Consider the following 26,863-nt stretch of genomic DNA (forward strand, 5'->3'; position numbering starts at 1 on the left):
GTTCTCTTCTGATTTCTCTATCCAATGTTGCTGCTTGCAACCTTGGCTCTAACACAGATGGGTCTGGTATCAATCTCCCCGACTCACCGGCTGTGCTGACTTTACTGGCGCTGCTTTGTTGTAGTAGCCAAGGACAGTACCATGGTGGCAAACGCTCGTCCCCACCTTGGTTATTGATGCGGGAGAGCCTCGGGTACTTCCGACACACAATGCAGGTTTCTCCAGCTTTAGATCAAGGTCTTATGTTTCTTATGCTGGAAGGCTCATGAAGGTAACAGTCCTTCTCTGGAAAGGTTAAGGGCACCCCCCCCCTTGCAACCCTTTCCGGTCCTGCCGTCTTTCTTCTCGTATTAAACTGCCATTTTGGAACGGCTGCTTCCTCGTGTGCTTTGGCTTGCTCAGCGTGTATTTTGTGCTCCGTCTTTTATCCGTGTGGGAAGTGTGATGGAAGTCAGGTGTGTGTAATGATCAGTAATTGGCTGTCTCTGCCTGACCATTGTGTTGGGACATGTCAGGTATATGGCTTGGGTTTTAGTTTGTTTTCTCTCGCAGTGAGCTGTCTGTGAGAATGTGTTCATGTCGGGGGGTGGTGGGGTTGGGTTCCTAAGTATCCTACCAGGTAGCATGAGGAAAAGGTGTTTCAGGGAAGGGGATCCCACGTCTCGCCGTCCGGTGTCCCACCTCCACTCCCCAAAGACCCCTCATCCAGGTGATCCTCCTGCACTTTTCATGTAAACCAGGAAATTGCGTTGCCTTTGTTCTTTCCGGATATGCAATCCAAAGACGATGGTACCTTACACTACCTGGATGATCGAAGGGCATTGAGTTTCCATCTCGAGATGATTGGACGTCATAGGTCATTGGACAGATTTTCCCCATTAGGAGGAGTAAATCGTGGCAAACAAACATCTAAAACCACATTTGTTAGATGGATTGTCTCTTGCTTATCCCATGCTTACAAATTTCAAGGCAAGTCACTCCCTCATGCTCTACATGCACATTTAACTAAAGCAAAAAGCATGTCGTTAGCTTTTCAGCACCACGTGCCCATGGAGACCATCTGCAAAGCCAACCACTTCACTTGGGCATTACCTTCAGCCTTTTGCAAACATGTGCTGGATTCCTGCTCCTTATCCAATGCACAATTTGGACAGGTAGTCCTAAGGAACATATTTGCTTCATTTTAGTTACATCCTGAGTGGGTAATATTAGTGCTTTGTATTGTTACAGAAGTGTGGAAGAAAGGGGACAGGACATAGGAGTAAGGAAAAGTTACTCACCGTACTGACTACTTTACTCCTAGTCCTATGTCCCCTTTCGTCCATTTGCCCATCCTCCAGCTCGTCCTCTCTGTGGATCAAGGGACTGAGGGGAAGGAGTGCAGGAGGCTGGGTTATGGGCGGGGTCGCGCTGTGTGAATGTGGCCCGCCTCCACACTCTCTAAATTCTTAAAGGGGAAGCGCACTGGGCTTGCTATGAGTCAGTTCCTGTCCTCGCTCTGCAGGAACTCGCGTAAGTATGGAGGAAAGGGGACATTGGTCTAGGAGTACAGTAGTCACTAGACTAGGAGTACAGTAGTCACTACAATGAGTAACCCTTCCTTTTTAAACCAGGATTGTTGCTGTTTTTCTTACCAGTAATAATTATAGCAAAAGGGATGACATTGTTGGAGTTTCTTTCTTATCAAAGATGAACAGAAAAAATGCCTTTGAAGCAGAATAATCCCAACCTGATCACTGATTCCTTTTAAATTCCATGATCTCCTAGTGCCTTCAGAGGTATAAAAATGTGGATCCGACATCATTGCGTTTGGGGTTTAGTGTAGTGGTCAGTTTTTAGTGGATCCATTTTGTCTAAGGCTGCTGGCAGCACATATCCTCTAAGTTTTGAGGCTCTGTGCACACCTTCGTACTATGAGTTTGAAAATGACATATATTGATAGTTTATTCTAAACTCACACTCGCTATTTGACAATTGTGTATTCAAATGTACCATTTTATCCTTCATTTTAGGGCTTTAGTACTCTTGCAACTGTAGGAAAGCCGAGCAATGGTAAATTTGACACAGAAAAATGTGGCTCCAACAAGTGGTTTTATTTAGTTTTACTTCAGGGAAGTTTGTATAAAATGTTCCCATCCACCCCAGCAGAATGTTTAAGTGTGTGTGGTGAAATAGGGTCCATGAGTCATATTTGGTGGGATTTGCCCAACAAGAGAACATATTCAGAAGAAGTTTTGTTTTGCGTTAAGGGCAACAAATAGCGCACTTCTATTAATATCCACTAGTATTGTGGAGAATCTTATGGATCCCCAACTAAAACCCTGCCTGGAATCTCCTCCCAGACAGCCAGGACAGACGCTTTCTGATCCCAATCCTGTGGATGGTGTACTGTAGGAGGATCATTAGGGAGAGAGCTCAGGACCTGGAATGGGGGGGGGGTATCGCAGGGTGACACATGGTATTGTGAGAAACCCGAGGCATTTCTCCCATGCTATTCTTGGGGATCCCTGACTCAGGTCACCAGGGAAGGGCCATCACTCTTGGGGTCCCAACCCTGGGGGCATAAAAGAGAGGGAGGATCACCTGGGAAGGAGAGCCTGGAAGACAGGGGAGGAACGCCCTTGGGCGAGACTGTATTTTCCCCCGTTCCAGTACATCCCTACCCGACGTCCCCTCTGCCATTATGGTATACGTATGTCAACAACCCATTTGTACACAACACTGTAGTTACCCCGCTCACTCTGACGAAAATCCACATGGTTTTTCCAATATTCTTCGGAAAAACTACAACTCCCATAATCCCTCCTCACTGTTTTTCCCTAAAACCACTCAGACGAGGAGGAGAGAGATTGGGAGGAGGATGAGGATTACCAACAGAGAACCACGGACACAGAAGACACTCTCCCCTTTCTAGATCAGACTGTACCACTAATGAGGCCAGGCAAAGTCAGGCTTACCTTCACAACCTTGCACACCTGAATGTAATCACTACTCCCAGGAAGTATAAAAGGCGGAGCAGCAGAGCACACTTTGAGTGAGTCAGGGATGCAGGAAGGTGCCAGAGAGAAGGAGAAAACCCTAGTGAGCTGCAGAGACCCTGGGAGACCTGGAGGAGGAGAAAACCGCCCAAACACTGCCCCTGCTATTTGAGAGGAGACTGCAGTCTGGAGGATGGAGCTGTACTTCCAGAAGGCAAGACCAGGGTCAGCTGGGGTTGCCTGGCAACACCACCACAGCAAGCAAAACTCCTCCCCTGGGCAAGCCAGGCAAACCCAGGTCTCTGAGGGGCAGAGGGAGAGGCCCTGAACTCCAACTAACATCCCCTTTGAGCTTCTGCAGCTCCCCGTGCCTGAAAAAGCCATTTTGGGAGCTATGAAGTGGGAGCAAAATAACCCCAGTGCATTCTGGGACCAGAAGTCCCAAAAACCTTGTTATGCTAAATTGTGAACTTCGAAAGGAGGCTCTAGCCGTGTTGAGGGAAGCCTTCTTAGTGAAGTGTGCTGGAAGAGAGAAGGCTTGAACCCAGCTGAGGGAAACCTTCTTTTGTGAACCGTGAGAACCGAAAAGAGGTGACCCACGCCTCATCGAAATCCTTGGCTCCAGCTACAAAGCCAATGCAGCAAAGTCAACACAGCCGGTGATTCAGGGAGATTGTGAACTGTGTTAAGTGTGAACCCAACGGAGGGATGCCCACAGTGAGTTGTTGTTCTGAGCCTGACTGAGGGAGGCCAACGTTGAGGTCCTCAGGGGAGGCCAGTCTGAGGTGTCAGTAGGCATTCGAGGGTCAAGTCAAACCCCTTGTACAGTCGAAAGTCTTTGACAAATTGTGGAGGCAAATGTGAACCCGACTGAGGGATGCCTGTGAATTAGAGTAATCAATAACCCATCTGAGAACATTGTGATGATACAACTGTGTAAAAGCCTTAAGGATTTCGGAGTGCTTGAGGAAGAAACGGGGCTACATACGGGCCAATATATTACATATCATAGAATTGTACAGAGAATTCGGAACACGTGGCCTGAAACTGTATTGGAGGAAGAACCAGATGCTATCATAGGGGCAATATATGACATATCTGAGGGAGGGCATGAGATCTCTAGACTATATGAGATGGTTATGCATAAGGTCGGGAAGGAGCTGACACAGTTGAGATTAGACTGGGAAGCGGAAGTGGGAGCCCCGATGGAAGATGGAAGATGGGATGTGGGAACGTGCCCTAGGATACCACAAGAAGGTGTCTAGGAATGCGAGATTAAAACAAATACAATTGTATGTGACACACAGAGCATACATGACACCTTTGAGGATATCCAGGTTTGCAAAGGCTGGTACACAGGCGTGTCCCAAATGCGACGAGGAAAAGGCAGATATGACGCATATGTTTTGGTCATGCCCAGTAATTGGGCGTTTCTGCGGTGAAGTGGCACAGAAACTAGCGGAAGAGGGGGTTATGATCATCATAGACACAGCTTGGGCCTGCTTGCTGGGAGGGTTCCCCAGATCACAGAAACTTAAACATGTTGGAAAGCTCAAAGATTTAGCATGCGTGCTTGCAAAAAGACGGATTGCCATGGGGTGGAAAACATCACAAGCCACAAATAGAGGTGTGGTGGAAGGAGTTGCAGAAGTGGGCGGAGGCTGAAATGATAGTATGGCAAGAGGCGAGTAGCGCAGGGGGGGAGGAGGAGGCGGGAAACCTGATGGCATGGAAATCATTAATAGCAGAATTATTTGGTACGATACAAGACCTGGCAGAATCCACGGGGAGCGACACCCCGCCACGGGCAGCGAATACAGAGTGCGAGGTATAAAAAGGCTCATAAGGGGGGAGGGACGGGGGAAGCAGTGAACATGATTATGTAATGAACAATTGAACTATTGTACAATGCACTGCGTGTTTGGTTTGAAAATTAATAAAATCTGTTTTAAAAAAAAAAAAAAAGCCTGACTGAGGGCTTCAGGGAAAGCCTGATTGGGGGCTGAGACCTGGTCTTGGGTCAGGGAAGAACCTAGGGGGCCTAGAATTACTTTCTTTTTGAACTATGCTAAAGTGGCAGTGTGAACCCAACGGAGGGATACCAGGAGAAAGCTAAGGGAAGTGAATCCTGCATTGTGATAAAGCAAAGTGAATTGTTTTATTGCAGCAAATGTGAACCCGGCTGAGGGTTGCCTGCGAATTAGAATGAACAGTAATGCACCCATGAACATTGTGACGACAAGCGTGAACCCGACTGAAGGAGGTCCACAGTTGAGTGGTTGGTCTGAGCCAGACTGAGGGAGGCTAACGTTGAGAGAAGGATAGGAGCCCGGCTGAGGGGGCTCCCGGGTGAAGAGCAAATCACCCTATGGGAATGTTTGAGAAATAACTTTTTGTTTGAAGGAATTGTGAAAAGGGGATCAGAGCCTGATGCAGGGGGATCCCGGGTGAAAAAAAGCCACCCTACAAACTGTGTGACCAAAAGAAACTATTTTTGTTTCATTCATCAAGCCCTCTGAAGCAAGAGACTTTTTGGATAGCTTGAAATAGACTTGGGCACAGAAGGTCCTGATATGTTATTTGGCATTTATATAGCGCTATATATATATTTCTGAGGCTTGTGGAATCTGCTTAGATCACAAGCTGTGCATAGGCCGACATCTAGTGGAAGCTGCAGAGTATTACAGTTTGTTTTTCGAAACTCGAAAATGGGCGTCGACACAGGGCGTGCCAGTAATACTATCCCTAGTGTGACGTCCACTGTACCCAAGATCCCTCACGCGTCTAGGATCCTCAGATTGTTTTTTTTCGCCATACTGGTCAGAAGCATTTTGCGGAGTCCCCTGGCCTTAGCCATACTTTTGCTAAAAATTTAAAAGATTAATCTATTGACATCCTTCCCCACCCCAACGTCGAACTTTGACAACTCAACGCCGGCTGGAGAAGAAATCGACCGTCGGCTGCTGCACAACGGATTTGGGCTTCGGAAGGCCGCTGGCCTCGGCCCGGGCCTTGGAAGGCCTCTGGCCTCGGCCCTGCAAGTAGGGAGAGTGGGGGGTGGTACATACTCTACACTCTTGGTATATAGGTACACCTTATACATTTCCTACACTTAACTGCCCGCTGCCTTAAGGTGCGTATGGAGGGTACCCCTTTTCAATTCTGCCCCAAGTGCAATCGCAAATACCCTTGGGTCGACGGGCACGCCACGTGCAATCTCTGCTTGCCGAGGGACCACCCCGAAGCGAACTGCAGAGCGTGTAGTAGGTTTAAACCTAAGACACTTAAGGACCGTTCGACGAAGCGTTGGGCCCACCACGCCAGGCAGGCGGCCAAGGCAGCGGAGGGCGCCTTCAGCGATGGCAGCGACGCCGTACTTTCGGACGGCGAGGGCATTACAGCGTCGAAAGACAGCCGAGCGCAGGTCCCCGACCTCGGAAGGTCGTCCGGCAGGGCGGCTATGGGGAAGACCCCCGGCGACACAAGCGCTTCACATACTACACACACTAAATACACTAAGTCCAACCGAGACTCTACGGCGTCGAGCTCTCGGAAAGAGGCACAAACAGAACGGTCCGATTCGGTGTCCTCTGGGCGCTCTCGATCAAGATTGCCGCATGACTCCAGGCAATCATCCACTCTTGCCAAGAGTGCCTCGCTCCCTAGGCTAACAGAAGTTCGATCGTCGGAAGACGAAGACGACTTCCACCCCCAGGCCGCGCTCCAGGAGTCGGAGCCCGCAGTTAAAGCCAGCGAGGCCCCACGCTCGAAGGATAGGGACACCACGCCCGATCCTCGATGCCAGGCGTCGAAAAACTCCGGAGCCACTAAAGGACAGGGAAAACATTTTTCCACGCACAGGGAGAGGGAAAAACAGCAGAAGAAACTACATGTACATTCTTCCACACCTCTGAAACACTCCACTCCCTCTAAACAGACAGACAAAACCAGGTCTGCTGATAGGTCTACAACCAGCAAAGCTACTCAAGATAAATCCCATAGACTTGCTGAGAGAGTCATTCCCAGTTCCAAAAAATGGTCCAGTGAAGACATAGATAGGGTCATGTCAAGAATGTCTTCTTTGGCTGATTTTTATGATAAAAATCCAGAACATTTCCTCTCGTATGATCCACAAGGGGCCACACCCTCAGGCTCTACTGATCCTATCCCCCCCGAGTAGAAAGCCCCGGTTTGAAACTCCGATGAGGTCAGAACCCTTCGAGGTACAGCCTTACGCAAGCCCATACTCAGGGTATCAAGGAGAGGCTTCCTTTGGTGAGGACCAAGAATTTGGTATGATAGAAGAGCAAACCGGGACGGGCTACTATGGGGATGATGAGGACCAGGAAGAAGAAGAGGAGGACCCTGAAACATGCAGAGTATATTCCCCGGTAGAGAACGAAGCCCCGGTTACCGACTCCCCGGTCGATAACCAACCCCTCCTAAATGAGGTTCTCGCTCGCGCAGCAGAACATTTCCACATTGACACCCACGGTTTCCAGGAGGAAAGGGACTTCGCAGAAGAGTTAGCGGGAGAAAGGAGGCCTGTTGCCCAGACCATCCCTATCCTTAAGTCCATTCAGCGGAGAATAGATCCGTCCCTGGTGAACCCGAACCTCACCAGAGCAGTCAATCCCAGGGTTGAAAAACTTTTCAGGGCGGCCCAGTCTGACCCTCTCTATATAAGAGGACATCTGAAGCCAGACTCCCTAGTTGTCACCAACACTCGTAAGAGGGCTGGAACACCCTTGTCATCGTTCAAAGCTCCTCCCGACAAGGAGAGCAAAAAACTATACGGTTTCGGCAGGAAAGTAGCCTTAACGTCCGCCTATCAAGCAAGGATTGCTAACTCCACCACCCTGTTGGCCAGCTACAACTGCCATCAGTGGGAAGAAGTCGCGGCACTCATAGCCTCTGCTCCTGAACCTTTAAAGGGCCAGTTAGCTTGGATTTCCGCAGAGGGTAGAGCCGTGTCTGGTTGCATTTTGAAAGCAACCTTCGACGCCGCGGACAACGCAGGCAGATTGATAGCGGAGGGCACTGTTATCAAAAGACATGCGTGGTTACGGCAGTCTGGTTTTAAGGCAGAAACCCAGGCATCATTGTTGGACAAACCAGTGGAAACCGATCTGTTGTTTGGTAAGGCGGTCGAAGACGCACTGAAAAATGCCAAGGACGAATATGAAACACTCAAGTCCCTTGGCCAGTTAACCAATAAACCCCCTAACCAGAGAGGGAATAGTAATTTTCGTTGCCCACGCGGCCAAAATTCCCAGAGAGGATCTAACTATTCCCAGGGGCAGGGTACACAGTGGAACAACAACCAACAGTCTACCCAGGGTTACGGCAGGGGTAATAGGAGAGGTCGTGGTAAAGGCAGAGGCAGCCCCAGCAAAGGAGGCGGCACGCCTCCACCAAAGCAGTGACGCTCAGTTCAGGGTCCCTTCTCACGCAACCCCAGTAGGGGGACGCATTTCCAACTTCACCCAGGCTTGGGAAGGGATCACATCAGACAGATGGGTGCTGTCAACAGTATCCACAGGATATTGTATAGAGCTACTGCAGCGTCCCCGGAACCATCCTCCACGACAAAGAGTACACTCCTTAGAACATCAGAAGATTCTCCTCGAGGAGATCGCCATTCTGCTAGAAAAGGACGCGATAGAACTCGTCCCGGGACACCAGGTAAACAAGGGTATTTATTCAACTTACTTCCTTGTGCCAAAGAAAGATTTGACAATGCGCCCAGTATTGGACTTACGGCCTGCCAACAAGTATGTCAAGCCCCAAAAATTTCGTATGACCACGCTACAAGAGGTAATCCCCCTCCTAAAAAAGGGGGATTACATGGCAACCTTGGATATGAAAGATGCTTATTTTCATATTTCCATGTTCCCAGCGCACAGAAAGTACTTGCGCTTCAAGGTGGACAGTCGACACTATCAATTCAAGGTACTGCCCTTCGGGATAGCTTCAGCACCAAGGGTATTCACCAAGGTACTGGCGGTGGCGGCTGCACACCTACGCAGGGAGACAATCCCAGTGTACCCTTATCTCGACGACTGGCTCATAACGGGGGAAACCCCAGGAATTTGCAGGACAAACATTCAAAGGACTATCGACCTCCTCCACGAGTTAGGCTTCTCAATCAACGAGAAAAAGTCAAGCCTGGTGCCAAGCACCTCAAAACAGTTCCTAGGAGCAATCCTAGATACCCAGGAGGGGTTGACCTTTCCTTCAGAAGAAAGAATTCGGAATATACTACTGCAAATTCCGCATTATCAGTCCGGTCAACAAATAACGGTACGCAAAGCAATGCGTTTACTGGGCATGATGGCGTCCTGTATTTACCTGGTCCCCCACGCGCGCCTGTGCATGCGTCCCATGCAGGAATGGTTGGCGAAACAGTGGTCTCAGGCAAGTGGTCAGTGGGACGATCTAGTGGTCATTTCGCTAACACTGGTACAAAGCCTTCACTAGTGGACAAGAGAGAATCTCGCACAGGGGAAACCCTTTTACGATCCCGAAGTACAGGCAGTAGTCACTACAGATGCATGACTGACGGGGTGGGGAGCTCACCATCTCCACCACACAGCTCAGGGTCTCTGGTCTCACTCAGTGGCCAAGAACCACATCAACCTGCTAGAGCTTCTGGCAGTATTCAGAGCGCTTCAGGCGTTCGAGCCCCACCTACTAAACCTGTCAGTGCAAATCCGGACTGACAGCACAACAGCCATGTTCTACCTGAACAAGCAAGGAGGGACTCGCTCGCCAAATCTGTCCAAGCTTGCCCAGAAAATCTGGATATGGGCACTCAGACGGAACATCTTCCTGTCATCACAACATGTTCCAGGGGAGCTCAATTCCCTAGCGGATGCTCTGAGCAGAGACTCCCTCCCAGAGGAACACGAATGGGTTCTACACAGAGAGGTCGTAGAAGATATCTTCTCTCAGTGGGGTTTCCTCACTATAGACTTATTCGCCACAAGCGAAAACAGACAATGCCCAGGATTTGCATCCAGGTTCCCCCAACCAGACTCCCAGGGGAACGCCCTGTGGATGAACTGGTCAGGGATATTTGCGTACGCTTTTCCACCAACTCCTCTCATCAGGAAAGTGGTAAACAAGATGAACAGAGAATCAATGACGCTCGTCCTAGTTGCTCCCATGTGGGCAAGACAACCGTGGTTCCCACACCTACGCAGATTGGCGGTGTGCGAGCCCATCAAACTTCCAGCCTGGTACAACCTACTGTCCCTACCAAGGTCAAACGGTGCACCAGCAACCCAACTCAATGAACCTGGCAGCATGACTCCTGAGGTCATAGAGTTTGGACATCTCAATTTGCCACAGAGGTATATGGACATCCTAAAGGAATCTAGGAAACCAAACACAAGGCACTGTTACTTTGACAAGTGGAAGAGGTTCGTTATCTGGTGCCAAAGTAGACAAATCAACCCGGTTGATTGCACTCCTTCCCCTATTGTTACATACATGCTCCACCTGCTAGATGCAGGATTGGTTTTTAACTCACTAAAAGTACACCTGGCAGCCCTGTCGGCTTACAACACTTCCCATAGCAAAGTTTCGTGGTGGAAAGTACCAGTAGTTAAAGCCTTCATGGAAGGAGTAAAGAGACTTCACCCTCCTATTTCAAACCCACCACCAGGGTGGGACCTTAATGTGGTGCTAGCCACGCTCATGGGCCCCCCCCTTTCGAACCCATTCATAAAAGCAGTCTCAAACACCTGACTTATAAAACGGCCTTCTTAGTAGCTATTACTTCTATAAGAAGGGTCAGTGAAATTCAGGCTCTGTCAGTGCAGGATCCCTTCTTTACTGTTCATAAAGACAAACTGGTTTTACGCACACACCCTAGGTTCTCACCTAAATTTACATCAAAATTCCATGTAAACCAGTCCATCGAGCTTCCGGCTTTCTTCCAGGACCCGCAAAGCTCGGCTGAGGTGAAACTACACACCCTAGATGTGCGTAGGGCGGTCCTCTACTACGTAAATAAAACCAGACCGCTAAGAAAAACAGATCAACTGTTTGTCTCCGTAGCTACAGGCAGAGAGGGGGATCGCGTCTCTAAAGGTGCCATCTCGAAGTGGATTATTAACTGTATCCAGCTGTGTTACTCACTCTCTGAAAGAACTCTGCCTTTCACGCCAAGAGCCCACTCTACTAGAGGCATTGGGGCCTCTCTGGCTTTCATTGCAAATGTATCCCTTGACACCATTTGCAAAGCAGCTACTTGGAGCTCTATTCACACTTTTACTCAGCATTACTGCATTGACACCCATTCCAAGGCAGATGCACAAGTGGGACAAGCGGTTCTAAGACATTTATTTGCTCATGACCCTTCTCACATCCCACCTCCTTCTTCAGGTACTGCTCGCTAATCTATGCACAGCATGTGATCTAAGCAGATTCCACAAGCCTCAGAAGGGATACATTACTCACCGTAATCGTATTTTTGATGCTTGTATCTGCTTAGATTCACATGCGACCCACCCTTCCTCCCCTCTGAGGGAAGGCGCATGATTGCTTGTAGTCTTACCTTTTCTGTCTATCTGCTTGGATTATCTGTACTCGCGCTACTCCTCATGCTACCTCATGTCAGAAAAAATACAATCTGAGGATCCTAGATGCGTGAGGGATCTTTGGTACAGTGGACGTCACACTAGGGATAGTATTACTGGCACGCCCTGTGTCGACGCCCATTTTCGAGTTTTGAAAAACAAACTGTAATACTCTGCCGCTTCCACTAGATGTCGGCCTATGCACAGCATGTGAATCTAAGCAGATACAAGCATCAGAAATACGATTACGGTGAGTAATGTATCCCATATATATATTATGATCTCAAAGTGCTTGTGGGTTGAACGCCCTTGGGAACCGTAGTCCAGTTCAGTCGAGGCAGGGTAGGATACAGTGCTTGGGTGCACTCAATATATATGCAGCCGGTGTGATTTGCGTAATGGTGGCTGCATCCTAAGACTAGGTGCAGTGGTAGTGAGAGATCAGTTCAATGTGTGCAATCGGGTGGTTGGTCTCTGAGAATGCAATCTGGCAGTATTAGGCCTGTGTAGGATGTTTGTGTGGAGCTAGGCCGATTTGTTTGTGGGGTATAGCTGCATTCTAACAGGTTGTTGAGGTGCTCATGTCCAAATGTTTTGTATGTGTGCGGCTTGGACCAATATCTGGCAAACGGTTTCATCAGTCCCTCTAAGTCCCCCGCAGCCTCGCCGCTTTTTTTCGCCCCCAAGAAAGAAGGGGTCCTACGCACGTGCATCTATTATAGGGCCTTGAACCAGGTAACAATAAAGAACAGGTATCCGTTACCTTTGATCCCAGTATTACTCAACCAGGTGCGACGAGCCAAAATCTTCACGAAATTGGATCTTCGTGGCGCCTACCATTTAGTATACGTCAAAGAGGGTGATGAATGGAAAACCGCCTTCCAGACCAGATACAGTCTATTCGAATACCAAGTGATGCCCTTTGGGCTTTGCAACGCGCCAGCAGCGTTCCAACACTTCATGAACGATGTACTCCGAGAACTGTTGGACATTTGCGCAGTTGTATATATCGGCATCCTTATATATTCAACCAATGTGCAAGAACATGTGACGCACTAAGAGCTGTGCTTCGAAAATTAAGGGAAAACCACTTATACGCCAAACTCGAGAAATGCTCGTTCCATATCACTGAAGTGGAGTTCCTAGGTTTTGTATTATCACCAGGTGGAATCAAGATGGACAACCGCAAGGTAGAGGCAAACGTCACGTGGCTGTCACCGACATCAGTAAAGGGAGTGCAAAGCTTCCTCGGTTTCGCAAATTTTTACCAACGATTTATACCAGAATTCTCGCATCTGGTTCATCCAATCACCTCCCTGATACGCAAGAACCAAGAAGCAGAAGAAGCTTTCCGAGCCTTGAAGGACAAGTTTATCTTGGCACCAGTGCTTCAACACCCACAGCCAGACCTCCCATTTATTGTGGAAACAGATGCCTCCAGTGTCGCTATGGGGGCTGTCCTGTCCCAACAAAATCCGAAAACGGGGTGCTTACACCCCGTAGCCTTCTGGTCCAGGAAATGTACTCCTGCAGAACTCAATTACACAGTTACCAACAAAGAACTACTGGCCATTAAAGATGCCCTGTCAGAATGGAGACATTACTTACTTGGGGCCAAGAACACCCATCACCATCATAACGGATCATCGAAATCTACAGTATTCATGCTCTGCAAAAGCACAATCATCCCGGCAGCTTCAATGGGCCCTATTCCTGTCTGAGTACGACTTTGCGATTACATATCGACCCGGAGTTGAGAACGGGAAGGCTGATGCCCTCTCTCGTATAGGCAAGGGCGAAGATGCCTACATCTCCCTCGATCCGGTAGATATCATTCCCGGTCATAAAATTCTAGGGCTCTGTGGGGTATACCCCACGTCGCTGGAACTCCTGCAACAAACCGTCAGAGATGCCTTCCCAGAAGACAAAAAGACAACCTGGGACAAAAGAGGAGAACAGTTCATCATAAGCAATGGCCTACCCTACTACCAAGGTCGTCTTTTTTTCTCCCCACGTGTACTCTTCAAGAGGAAATCATAACCAACTATCATAACTCGCCTCTGGAAGCCCATCCAGGGATTACCAAGACCCTTGAGAAAGTCGGGAAACATTACTGGTGGCCTACATGGCGGGAAGACGTGGCAAGGTTCGTAAACTCTTGTGAGGTCTGCGCTCAATACAAAACCTCCAGACAGAAACCAGCTGGTTTGTTACAACCCATGGCAATACCACCGGCACCTTGACATACCATCTCCATGGACTTTATTACAGATCTACCTTCGAGCTCTGGATATAACACCATACTAGTAGTCGTCGATCTTTTCTCCAAGATGGCCCATTTCCTAGCGTTGAAGGGAATCCCTTCTGCGTCAACTCTAGCACAGGTTTTCTTTGAGCACATCGTAAGAGCACATGGGTTCCCCTCTGTAATAATTTCGGACAGGGGAAGTCAATTTGTGTCTTCCTTCTGGAAAAAATGCTGCGCTCTAGCAGGGACCGAAATCCGATTGTCAACCAGTCACCATCCCCAAACCGATGGTCAGACTGAACGCACTAACCAGACCCTCAAACAGTACCTTTGCTGCCTCTTACATCAGACCGATCAAGCCTGGACGGAACTCCTATGGATGGCTGAATACGCCTATAACAACTCAATCCGTGCTTCAACACAACAGACCCCCATTTATACTTTGTATGGTCGGAATCCACGAACCTCAGTGTATGACCCACCAGAAACAATTGAAATGCCATCAGTTAAAAGGCTACATGAACGAATAACACATGCAGCACAAGAAGCAACCAGACATTTACTGGCAGCTAAGGCTACCCAGAAGAGATATGCAGACAAACATCGGAGGAAAGCTCCAGATTACCAAGCAGGGGATTCTGTGTGGTTGGCAACTAAATATATGGCCTTGAAAGGTCCCAGAAAATGTCAACCAAAATACATCAGTCTATTTACCATTGCAAAGGTGATCTATCCTGGAGCCATGAAATTAACCCTGCCAGCTAATATGCAAATACACCCATTATTTCTCGTCTCACTATTAAAACCTGTACATCCTGGCAGTCAAATGCAAGTTCCCCAGACACCAATGGTAGTAGAAGGAGAAGAACCCAAATACGAGGTGAAACGTATCCTGGACTCTAAAATTGTCAAGAAGACCCTTTATTATTTGGTAGATTGGAAAGGGTACAAACCCCAGGTCATGGGAGCCCAGGGTGAATATTCATGCCCCCCGTTTACTCCGAAAATTCCACAGGGACAATCCCACCAAGCCTGGGGGGGGAGGTACACCGTTAGGAGGGGCCTTGAGGGGGAAGACTTTCATATATGCTGGGGAACAGGCAGGAGTAAGATGGGTTAAGGCCTGGCAGTCCAAACATGTCTTGTAGACATCAAACATCCATTTGCCACACTCTTGCACTCAAATGCATTGCACAGGTAGCCCTGCCCCCTTTAGGGATTCTGATTGGCCCAGAAACACTTCCAGCACACTCAAGATGGCCCCAGAGGGACTTCCTGTGAATCCGGCAAATACCAAGGCACGTTCCAGCCTCTGGGCGTGTTCGGCTATATAAGCCACGCCCAAAGGCAGACCCGTGCTTCGTGTTGCTACTGTGGCTTCGAGCAACACGCTTATCGCGATTCTCGACTTGTTTTCCTCCTCGATCTTGTCCGTGTGCACGCCCTGGTTCCAGCATCTGAAAGAGAAGACAGCAAAGGAAAAAGCAGAACCTGTCAGCGCCTCCTCAGTTTCAGCGAACGTGCGCGCAGTCGGCAGCATCACTTACCCGAATCTTGGAAAACCTGAAGGTAGCGTTCAGACTTCTTTCGCGTGCCTCCCTGGTCGGATCTTTTCCGAGAACCACTGCGAACCACCTGTGAAGAAAGGAAGAACAAGTTTAAAACTAGCAATCATTTGGCTTACCGCACACAGATCTCACAGTATAGCAAGGGCTCTCAAAGAAGCGCGGAATACCAGAACCGGTGAAGTAACTGGAATCTAACGGAGTTCCTAAAGGCTCAGAGATACAGCGCCACTGCCCAGTTCAGGATGGTGAGCCAAATCCCTACACACCCATCACAGTGCACACACGGGAGGAGGGAAAGGGGGATTTAGGCCATTTTCAGGCAAACTGAGCATCTCACTTCTCTCTCAACAGATACCAGTAGTACCACTCCATTACTCCAGGGGAAGGGTCCGGAAGGCTTCATCGCTCCTGCAGAGAGCCAGGTGAGTGCGACAGCGCTCTAGTGTTTGTTGGTGTAAAGTGGAGAGTGAGCATAGCGGTAGGAGAGGTGAGTGTCTGGATTGGATGATGTACTGTTCCTGGTTACTTTCTGGGTCTGGATGAGCTGGCAGTGATCGTCTTCATGTTTCATGGTAGCAGTACTCTGAGGTAGATTTACAGGTTGGGCCGGACTAAGTTATGAATTACCCTGTTCTTAGGCTCGGCACAAAGTGCCAGGGAGTTAATTTTCCAGGTCCCTGGTTGTGGTTTATGGTGGGTTAAAAGGTAGGACTAGGCAGGGTACTGGATATAGGTCAGAATAAATCTCGCAGTAGCGATGCCCTGCCGAGGCAGTGGTGTTAAAGGACAGGCTGGACAGAGGCATTGTAGAGCCCGGTTGTTTTGGTGCGTTGGGAGGGTTTGTATCTTAGGTGTGTAGTCGGCCAAGGTAGGGAGTGAATGGGTATGGTCAACTTGATGGCACGAGAGGCTGCTAGGCCTGTCTAGGGGTATCGGGAAGCGGAGAGTCGGCAGATGCATATCTTAGAGCCTATGGGACAATAGACCGTCAACTGTGGCCTCACAGTTCCTAAGTCCATCTTAATGTCTTATTGGTTGCTTTCTGTGGTCCCTTCTCTCAGTATCCATAGGAACACTTGTTGGCCAGCTGCAATTACTTTCCAATTGAATGTCATTGGACACATGATTCTATAGTTTGGTGAGTTTCGGTGGCCTTAGACGGTCCTAATAATGGTTTATGGAAAAAGCCAGGTTTTTAGACCTTTACAGAAGGCCATGTAGTCTTGGGTGTGTCGAATGTGAGGGGAGAGAGTTCCACAGAGTTGGAGTTATGGTTGAGTAGGCGGACCCTCCCATCCTGGTTGAATTGGAGGCTGGAATCACTAGTAAGAGGGCAGTGTTTGACCTTATGGGTGATGTGATGGGTGGCAGGGTGTAATCTTCCCTTGAAGGTATGCTGGGCCGGTCTTGTGCACTGCTCGGTGGGTAATACATAGGATTTTGAAAGTGGCCCTTCGTCCAACAGGGAACCAGTGAAGGGTGCGGAGAGCGGGGGAGATGTGATCCCTGTGTCCCAGAGTAGGAGTCTGGCGGCGGCGTTATGGGCTCTTTGGAGTTTAAGTTGGTATGCCGGTGTACCCAGATGTAAGGAGTTGGCATAGTCCAATCTCGACATAACTGTGGACATAATTGCAGGGAGCCTGTTGGGGTAGGTGAGGTAAGGGAAAATGCGTTTTAGGAGCTTGGGATGGTAGTGACAGGATTTTGATACATTTTTGATCTGATGGGAGAGGGTTAAGCCAGAGTCCATAGTGCAGCCAAGGTTTTTAACTATTTTGGAAGTGGGTGGGGTGGGGTGCCAAGGAAGGGGGGCAATAGGAATGAATGTGGGAGTATGATCTCAGTTTTATCTGGGTTTAGAAGGAGGTGGTTTCTTGTCATCATCGCTCAATGTCTCTGAGGCAAGCTTCAAGGTCGGGTTGTGGGTCGATGCCTGTTTTGGGAATTCACAGGATAATATGGATATCGTCAGTGTAGTTGTAGCAGGTGAGGTTGTGCATGCGGATGATCCCAGGTAGACTGGTCAGATAGAGGTTGAAAAGGAGAGCAGAAAGGCAGGCGCCTTGTGGTACTCCAGTGTTCACAGTGCGGGCAGCTGAGAGAAAGGGGGAAGAGCAGAGTGTTTTGCTTCCTGTTGTTGAGGAATGAGGCAATCCATATGAGTCCCGAGCCTCGGATTCCTAGGGAGTGGAGTCGGTAAAGGAGGATAGAATGGTTAACGGTATCAAAGGCGGCTGACAAATCAAGGAGAACCAGTGCTGCACAGCCCTCCGAGCCTGCCAAGACTTTAAGATCATCCCAGATCGAGATCAGAGTGTTCTCTCTTCCATGGCGCGGCCTGAAGCCTGATTGAGTGGGGTCGAGTAGGTTGTTGGATTCCATGAAATGGTTGAGCTGAGAGTACGCAGCTCGTTCAGTGAGTTTCGCCAGGAATCGGGTGTTGGAAATCGGCCTGTAATTCTTAAGCTCAAGGGGGCAAGGGATGCCTTTTTCAGAAGAGGTTTGGCATGCCCTATTTTAAAGGCCTCAGGGAAAGATGCCAGAGGTGAGAGTGTGTATGGACTTTGCTTGTTCTCCTGCACAAGTGGAGGAGAACATTTCTTTCAGAAGGGAGGCCGGACAGGGATTGAGGGGGGGGGGGGATCCGGAGGGTCTGCTGCCGGATAGTAGATTAAAGACCTCGTCTCTCGAGATGGGGTTGAAAGAGTTGAAAGATGGCGTTGCGGCGGTCGGAGCAGTGGGGTTGGGGGCGCAGGTGTGGGGCAGAGGGTGAGGGTAGAAAGTTTGGTATTAAGGGTTTCCCTCGTGTCGCGTGATGTGTTGTAGAAATGTAGGGAGAGGGAGTCGCAGAGCGTTTGCGTGGTCAGGGCAAAGGTGCAGGAGGGTTTAACGAATTCGGAGATGATCCTGTGGAGATCTCTGCTGCTGTTGCGACAGTTCAGGATTTGTTTATTGTAATTGGCTTTTTTTGCCTTTCGGATCTCGGGTTTGTAGTTAAATTGGTGGCAGGCGAACATAAATCTGCAAAGAGGGGTTTTGGATGTTCGCCATTTGCGCTCGAGACAATTATTTTGGCTTTTGAAGGTCTTCAGGTGGGGGGGTGAACCATTTGGGGGACGTTCCTTAGCGAGAGGCAACAGAGCGTGGAGGGATGAGGGAAGTATTTATTCATTAAGCCAGGAGTCAAAGGATTTGATGGTTAATGGTCTACCTGAGGGTGCAGGGAGACTGTGCTGCAGGGCTTCAGCTAGGTCAGGGAAAGAAAGAAACTGTTGAAAGAAACTGTGACCTTGTGCTGGAGAAGCATGTGAAGTGTGTTCTGCTCTAGTGTCCCACCTTGTCCCGTGCTAAAAACGTGGGGAAGGGAGACCACAGGACTTAACATCCTGACATATCATTTTTTGAACACTTCTTTTTTTTCTTATGAACATTATCCCACACTCTTTTTGTAGCATAGCAGTAAGGATTGGCAATATGTTTTCTTAATATAGGCCCTTTTTATTTGACTAGGCTCCACTTGGACTGTATTATTATTATTTGATGGTCGTAGCGCGCTCCCATCTTAGATTTAGGTTTAGATTAGGCATTTATCTTACTCATTTATACAGTTTAATAAACACCCTTGAACTGTGTTCACTTGTGTCTGTCTTACTTTCATACCATGCCTTCCTTAAGGTATGATTTTTGGGACGATAATAAAACTTTTCCCAAAGAAATTAAATCTTCCTGCCATTCAGATGAATGTCCATCTAGGAAACAATGTTAACGTCCCAGGGCCTTTCTTTTGTACACCTAAAACTCCTTCTCCTCTTCAATATTAAAGCTATTGCAATAGGAACAATGATCATGTGACCTTTTCTGTCCCTTCGGTGTCTAAAAGGTTTAGATTTTCACATCCTTTGAAGAAGTATAGAAATCTGATTTTTCTAACTCAAACTACAAGTCCCAGAATCCCACAGGGACTGTGAAGAAGAGCAGGGCTAAAGAGGCAGGCAGGCAAGTTTAAGGACTTGAACCTAATCAGCCCACCTGAGGGCAATAAAAGGCTGCCTGAGAGAGAAGCAGTACAGAGAATATGGGGCAGGAGCTGGAAGGTTGGAAGTCGTAGAAGCAGAGCACTTGGCCACACAAGTAGGTGTGACTACAACGGGGACGCCGCAGTAGAGAGGCAAATTCCAATTGCAAGCTCGAGTTGGTCCTGTGCTCATAAACCCAGAATAGCTGTGGCAGCACTGAAGAGAAAAGAAAGAAGCAGGCAGTTTTTCCAAGTACGCCTCATTGCTGTGTATGCAGAGCTGAAGTTGCAACTGTTCCTAAGGCCTGTGTGCAGAGTCGAGCCGAGGGAAACTGGAGAGTGGGAAGCTCTCCCTTAATGAGGCTGGATCGGATACACCTGTGCAGCAGAGGGGTATGGATCCCAGGAGTGCCCGCAATAGTAGCAGGAGACGCAGCAAAGTCAGTAAGCCGCCACAGCCTGCAATCTTTATGAATGGGATTCGGAAAAGGAAGCTCTGTACTCCTGAGAAGCAGAAGTTCCTTGCCGGTAACAGTAGCCAGCTTTAAATAGTACTTGTGTTGAGTTATGAGCGAGTGAAAATTAACCATAGAAGTAGAAAGTCTCTTTACTAATGGGAAAGTAACACGTGCTTACCTGAAATACTTGCGTGTGATGAAAAGCCTTTATTTCCCGAACAGCAGTAATACTTTGTTGCCGACCGGTCGCGTGTCTTTTATTAACACTGAGAACGCTACGGTAGCATAAGCAAAGCTAAACTGACTTTCCTGAAGAGTTGCACGTTTTCTTAAGGGACCATGCACAAGAGACAATGCTTCCTGATGCCTTGGAGGCTGAGTGCTGACCGAAAGGTGGAAACTTGTCTCTCACTGAAGTGGCACGTTAATATTAAAACGCAGTTGGTATGCCTAATTTTGAGTTACATTGAAGATAACTTGCAACACATCAAAGGTTGAAGCAGCAGAAGAAAGAAGTATTAGAAGTCGAAGCTAGAACAAGCTTTGCCCAAGCTAATAGAGGGATCTCTATGAAAGCCAAATCCCAAGCATATAAGAACTGTACACTGGTGGTTTTTTGAAGTTGATGAATTTTTGGTTACCCAGGAGTCTTCATCCAAAGTTGGGAAAGTGGCACAACCGCTTTGGTTTAACTACTGAGGATCCGGGGTGTATATGAAGCTGGGGAAGGGAGATGGGTATCTGTTCACTAAAGTTGGTTATATCTGCATGGAAAAGACTATCTGGAACTAAAGAACTAGTCTAGAAGCTCACTGCTTCTTGTCAGATCAGATTTCTTCTCTATTGTACATTCTTTTGTAATCAAAAGAGCATTGTTCCTTCTGTACATAAATACATAAATAAAATTATTAAAAGGGTGGCATTTCCTAATTATGATTGACACACCGCAAATGCCCCTTGTGAAACCTGCATGTAAAACTGTTATAGAAGGTCATATACATAAGAAACATTCTATGTCAGCAAAGTGAGATTCCTGTAGTATGACCAAATCAGGAGTGATTTGTGTTATATATTGAAATGCCACCACTCTCTTGATCTTGTCACTTTATGTTCCAAAACCTACTTTTAGGAGATGCCTTTGCCATCTTTACTGTTTTTCAGTAACTTCAGGATCTTCCCCCTTATTATACCCATAGCCTGGCTACGAAAATAATATTGGTACCGTAAACATGAACGACAACCAACCCAGTTTTCCCTTCACCCAGCATTTGCTATTCCTCAGAAGCATTTGTCACCCAACAATTTGCCAATAAAGCTCAAAGCAACCCTATAACTAGTCCACAAAAAGGTTTGTCATGGTTTAGTAACTTCCTCCACTTCTACCACTGGCCCTTACAAAATGAAAAGTCTCACCTCTTCTCGCTATCCTTCAAACCACAGCTCCTTCCCTGCCCGTCTCTGCTCCTTTAAGGTAACCTCCCCTATGTTCATCCAGGCAAGGGAGCCATCCTCTGCCACAATTCTCCTGGGTGATTGCATGCCTTGTTCTTCATTAGCCTTCCAGTTTTTTGGCCCCTCTCGTCTAAAAACCTCCCCTCCTCCATAGTTACTTTGGGGCCCATAGCCTCCATGCCCCACTCCCCCACTCCCCTACTCGATCTACTCCAGACATCTCTTAGCGTGTTGAAGAAGCAAGCTTTTCTATTATGCAAGACCATAAGCTTAGCTGAAAAGAGCAGCATATATTTAATCTCCCTTTGTTCGATATGACAAATCCGGGGATACTGTCCCCTCTCCCCAAGGGGCACATATCACCTTTGTGACTAGCCCACTAATCTCAACTCCCTCAAGGGGACCGAGCCAGCGGGATCCCACTTTGGAAAGGGCAAGCAGGATCCCTAACCCCGCTCCCACTTGTAGGACAGACAGTCCCCCAAATATGGATATGTGTTATCGTCCGTTGTCTCAAGAATCCAATATGTTTGTTGGTTACATGGGATTTGACGTATATAATGGCGTACCACATCATAAATCAATGACTGGTATGGTTTCTGACCAGACAGACCCCAAAATGGGGTAAGAGTAACCAAGCTTCAAGGTGTGCTGAAGAGAACCAAAACCCATGGTGGGTGTGAGACCGATACCCCATGAAGGGGTACCTAACAAGAGGAAACAGTTTGGGGAAAATACAGCAAGACTATCTGGAGGACAAGTCCAGGGAACTACTTGGTGTGGACATAACGATCTAAAGTTTTTCTATGGGTGACAGACGCCCCGGGATTGATATAACGAGTCTAGCGAACCAGGAAAAAAGACGAAAAGACACTGGCCCAAAGACTCACTCGCAATCCAAGGAGGGATTGGTGGAAGAGACATTACAGTAAATGTGTACTTGAACTGTGTAAGGGGGCCAGAGCCCCTTTTTGATAGAGACTTAAGGGTGGGGTCAAAAACCAGAAACCATTCTGTCAAAAGGCTTTTAGAGTACCTTTTTTTGTTTAAGTTAGATTCTTTTGTTTATAGTGGCAGGGACAGGAATCAGGCTAGTGTAGGTTTATGGTCGAGCACTGATTTAGACTTCTTTCTTTTATTGAGGATAGGGCTTAGGAGCAGATGCTGTTTTGGTGTTCAAATTAATAAATGCATTATCCAAAATGCGGTCCGCCTCTTCTGATTCTGACTTACCACACTAAGCTCCTTCTAGACTGTTTGATAGGATTGGCACTGTCTTTGGGTGTTTCTTGTGAAATCGGGGAGTCTGATCCCCCGGATCCCTCTGTGGTCAGTGCCCCATGTTGTCTGTCCCTCTGCAAAGTTGTGTCTCGTTCCCTGAAGTTGAAGAATCAGGTCACAGAGTTTTGGATGTGTCCATGGTATGGGCAACCTCTTAGGGACACTGTGTGCTCTCTTAATTGTGCAAATTGGCCTTTCTTGCTCAGTTGGCTGATGAACCATGTCTCTAGGAATGGGTCCATGGAGCCTCCTTTAATTCGTCATGCAGTCCAACAATCCTAATATTATGGTGGGAGCTGCCCTCCACGCTCGGACATTTAGTTGCACCGCAACCTGTACTTCCAAAGATCCCACTGTGTCCTCCAGGGTTGATATCTGGTCGTTGGTGTCTGAGGTTCTAGCAGCAATCTTCCTCAGGTCTGTGCAGAGAAGTGATGAGGCCAAGCCCAACCTACCATATCTTGCCCTCCAGGTATTGTCTGATTTTCCTGATCTCCATCACATGTGCCACCATTGATTATTCCTACTAATCCTGTGTTGAAGCTGAAGACGCATCCTCTGCCTTGCTTACCTCTGCGCCTTTGTGTAGTTTGTGTGTCAGGGAGATGTGTGCCCTGTCTACATTATGAAAGACTCCATTGACTCCTTTTTTATTTTTTATTTCTTTAAACTGGATCCTGCAATAGCTGGCAATTACTGACCCCTCACGAACATGCCTTTTCTTCTGAAAGCTTTGGACAGAATTGCATATGGCCAACCCCAGGAATTCATAGAAGTTCATAATGTTCTGGGGTTAAGTCAATCAGGCTTCCGAGCTAAGCACGGGACGGAGGCTGCCCTGCTAGATTTAAAATCCAACATTACAAGCATTATTGAGCATGGACATATTGTACTACTTATGCTGCTGGATCTCTCGGAAGCTTTCGATCTGGTGGATCATGCTTAGCTATTCAAAAGACGATTGATCAAAATTGGGCGCTGCTCTTGTAGCACCGCTGCCTGGATTCAATCCTTTGTGTCCCTGCCTCACCAGGGTCTTTCCCTGATTCCTTTTAATACTTATGTGCAGCCCCTGTTTGATCTTCTAGATAGCTTGGGAGTATGTTATACCAACTATGCAGTCAATACTTAAGCAATAATCCCCGATCGCTGACTCCGTAATTCCCCCGTGGCTCGGGGCTTATTGCTATTAGTACCCCGGCCCGCAAGACCAGGGTACTACTAGCATTTTTTATGCAGCGTTTCGGAACAGAAAAAACCCCAAAGAAAATGGCTGCCGGGGAAGGGAAAACTGAGTACGCTTCCCCTTTCCATGGCGGCTATCGGGAGCGGATGTGCTGGGAACAGAAGTGTTCCCAGCGCGTTCACTCCCGAAAAAGGAGAAATAAGAAGCTAAGTGGGGTTGGGAGGGCGGGGAGGGGATTGTTTGCAGGGGAGGGGGGAGGAAAAAAAACACCTGAATCCCCAGCGGCGGAGGATGGCAGTCTATAGCCGTGCGGAGGCTCGAGCGGGGATGCCCCCGTTTCGAGCCTCCTAATTGGCTGAGGGGCTGCCATGCCCCCTGCCGGGAACAATGGCAAGGAATCCCGGCCGAGGGATTCCCTGTCAGGTAATGCCCCGGCGACGGCCAATCAGAATGTTTGTTACATTCTGGTTGACTCTCGCCGGGTACTAATAAAATGTATGTGTCGACCCAGTCTTGGCACTTAAAGATAAAAAAACAGAACTACTTTTAATTACATAAGTTCCTAGATCAAAAAAAATGGATTCCCATTGTAGCCAATTTCTAATTGTCCCAGTCCTGTGACTCCTCGTTTGACTCCCAGTTATCATTTAACAAGCATATTGCATACTTGCGCTCTTCATGTGCTTATACCACTAACTTGCTCTGCAAGACTTATCCTTCTCTTTCATAGAAGAACAGCACGTTGGTTGCTTCAGCCATCATGAACTTGAAATTGGACTATTGCAGTAGTCTACTCATGGGCACCTCATCTTGCAATATTACGAGACTTCAGGTTATTCGGAACAGAGCTGTTTGGGCTGTACGCGGCCTAGGTTAGCAGGATCATATCTCTGCAGCCAGACGCGTTTTGCATTGGTTGCCGCTGAAAAATAGAATTAGGCATAATGCTCTTACTTACCCTCACTCACAAATGTATTTCTGGCAATGCACCCAGTTATCTATCTGATCCCCCTGAAGGTTGCTCCCTATAGGAGAGCCCTTTGGCCCAACAACAATTATCTTTTCTCTCATCCGCGGTTGCATCTGCAAAAATATCGGGGAGTCTATTTTGATGTCTGGGCCCCTAATTTGTGGAATGAGCTTCCAGCTTCACTGAGGACATTACCTTGCCTGACTAAACTTAAAAGGGCAATTGAGACATCTTTTTAATAGGGGAGTTGATTAAGTGGCATTCCTCTTGCTCTCTCCTCGTCTGGCTTTTTCCCCTCATGTGTGGTTTGACTTGTAATTGTTTTGAGGCCTATGGGTGTGTATCACGTTCGAAATAATAAAGTTAAGTACTGCCCATTTGACATTGAAGAGTATTCCATTGTGTTAGATTGTTTCTTGGATTTGCCTGCTGATCGTTCCCACGTGTCAGCGGGCTGCTGCACCTTGGTTTAATCTGGGGAGTATGTTCTTTGTTCTGCTATGTTCACCACTCTCAGCCACTATGGACCTTCCACTTAAGTTTCAAATTAGGCATGTCATTTTTTACTGATTCTGAAAATGTTCCAATGGCACAGTTGTGCTTAACAATACTTCAAAATTCTGAAATAAGTAATAATGTTTTAATTAAACACTGCCATTTTATATACAGTGTCATGTACAGAGAACGATTGGGTGCAATTAAAGCATAGCATAGCCTAATTTGATGCAATCAAATCACAGTTTCCAAACCGTATAATTGCCAACACTTTTGCACTTATCCGTTTTTCACCCTCAAAAAGGCTTCCTCAGGGCTAATACATCCGATTATTGCTAAAGTTCCATCATTGTAATTGTTTGAACACGTTCTTTAGTTGGTTATCCTATTTATATTCTGGCAAAAACTTTGAGCAAGGGAAGCAAAGAAGGGGGGAGAAGGCGAATAGAAAAACAATTAAATGACATTCTTAGTATCCAGATCATCATATATGTAATAGATTTGTAAACTTAAGAATGTTGTAAATAGGTGTCTATATTATTAATCAGACTTTGATGAAATGGTTAAGGAGATTATAAAAACGTCTTCAGTACATCTCGATGCGTTCCGCATGGGCTGATCAATCCATTATCCCGCTGTACGCAGAAATGTTAAGACCCAAGTACACAACATAGAACATTTATTGAGAGTCAAACGTTTGGTACCATCGGTATAATTTGGTTTAAAGGGTCCTGAAAATCAGAGTGCTCTAGCGATATGTTTCATGAAGGCATGGTTTGTGCTTTTGGTCATAGAAAAATAAAAGATTTTTGACCCAAAGGCAGCATCACATTAATACCGGCCAATCGTTTCCCCTGTGCAAAACTGCTTGTTGAGAACCAGCAAATGCCTTCTCATGCAATAGCGGAGGAATCGCTCTAAAAAAAGGAGCAGCTGAGGATTAATTCAGGGAAATTATGATATTTTATTTGTATCACACTCGTACACAAGTGTTTCAGAGCGCGACAAGACAAGGGATGGGAACAAGGGAGAACAAAAAAAACGATCTGACTAGGCCCAGTGACATTAAGAACGTGCAAGTGCATGGGAGAAGGAAAGGGGAAAAGTGCATGGTAGGGGGGAGAAGTGGAAAGTGCGGAGCAAAGGAAAAACATAAATAATAAAATAAATAATAAAAGGCAACAAACAGTGATAGTGCAGCCAGTGAGTGGCAGGTGCTGGTGTTAAGGCAGCAGACAGGGTATGTCTGATAAGTGCAGGAAAAAAAGGGGTAAGGGGGCTGTATGGTTAAAGATATAGAGCCCAGTGCCAGGGATTGCCAGGAGGCAGTGCAGGTGGGTGGCAGGGTGAGCAGGAACCTGGGTCCGGAAGTCAGAGGGTAGGCCAGGTGCACAATGCTGAGAGAGGGAAGAACAGCAGGGGAGAAGAGGGGCGAAGGCAGAAGCAAAGAGTAAGGTCTTGAGGTGCTTCCGGAGATGGTTCTCCTCAAGTTTCAGAGTGGCTTGGAGGCTGTTCTAGAGAGAGGCCCCAGCCAAAGACAGAGATCTACCCCCAGCTAATTTCTTTGAAAAACGACTGACCCTGAGGGAGTTAGAGGTAGAGGAACGAAGATCTCGACAGGGGAGTC

At 47.6% G+C, this 26,863-nt stretch overlaps 1 protein-coding gene across 1 annotated transcript in view; it reads left to right on the forward strand.

Moving 5' to 3' along the window:
• The window catches only part of SPAG1 (sperm associated antigen 1), a 1,725,603-nt gene that overhangs the window by 1,214,986 nt on the left and 483,754 nt on the right, over positions 1 to 26,863 (forward strand). The gene's annotated exons all lie outside the window — the stretch shown is intronic.

This window comes from Ambystoma mexicanum, chromosome 5q (assembly GCF_040938575.1).
Source record: "Ambystoma mexicanum isolate Mex_15411 chromosome 5q, UKY_AmexF1_1, whole genome shotgun sequence".
NCBI lineage: Eukaryota > Metazoa > Chordata > Amphibia > Caudata > Ambystomatidae > Ambystoma > Ambystoma mexicanum.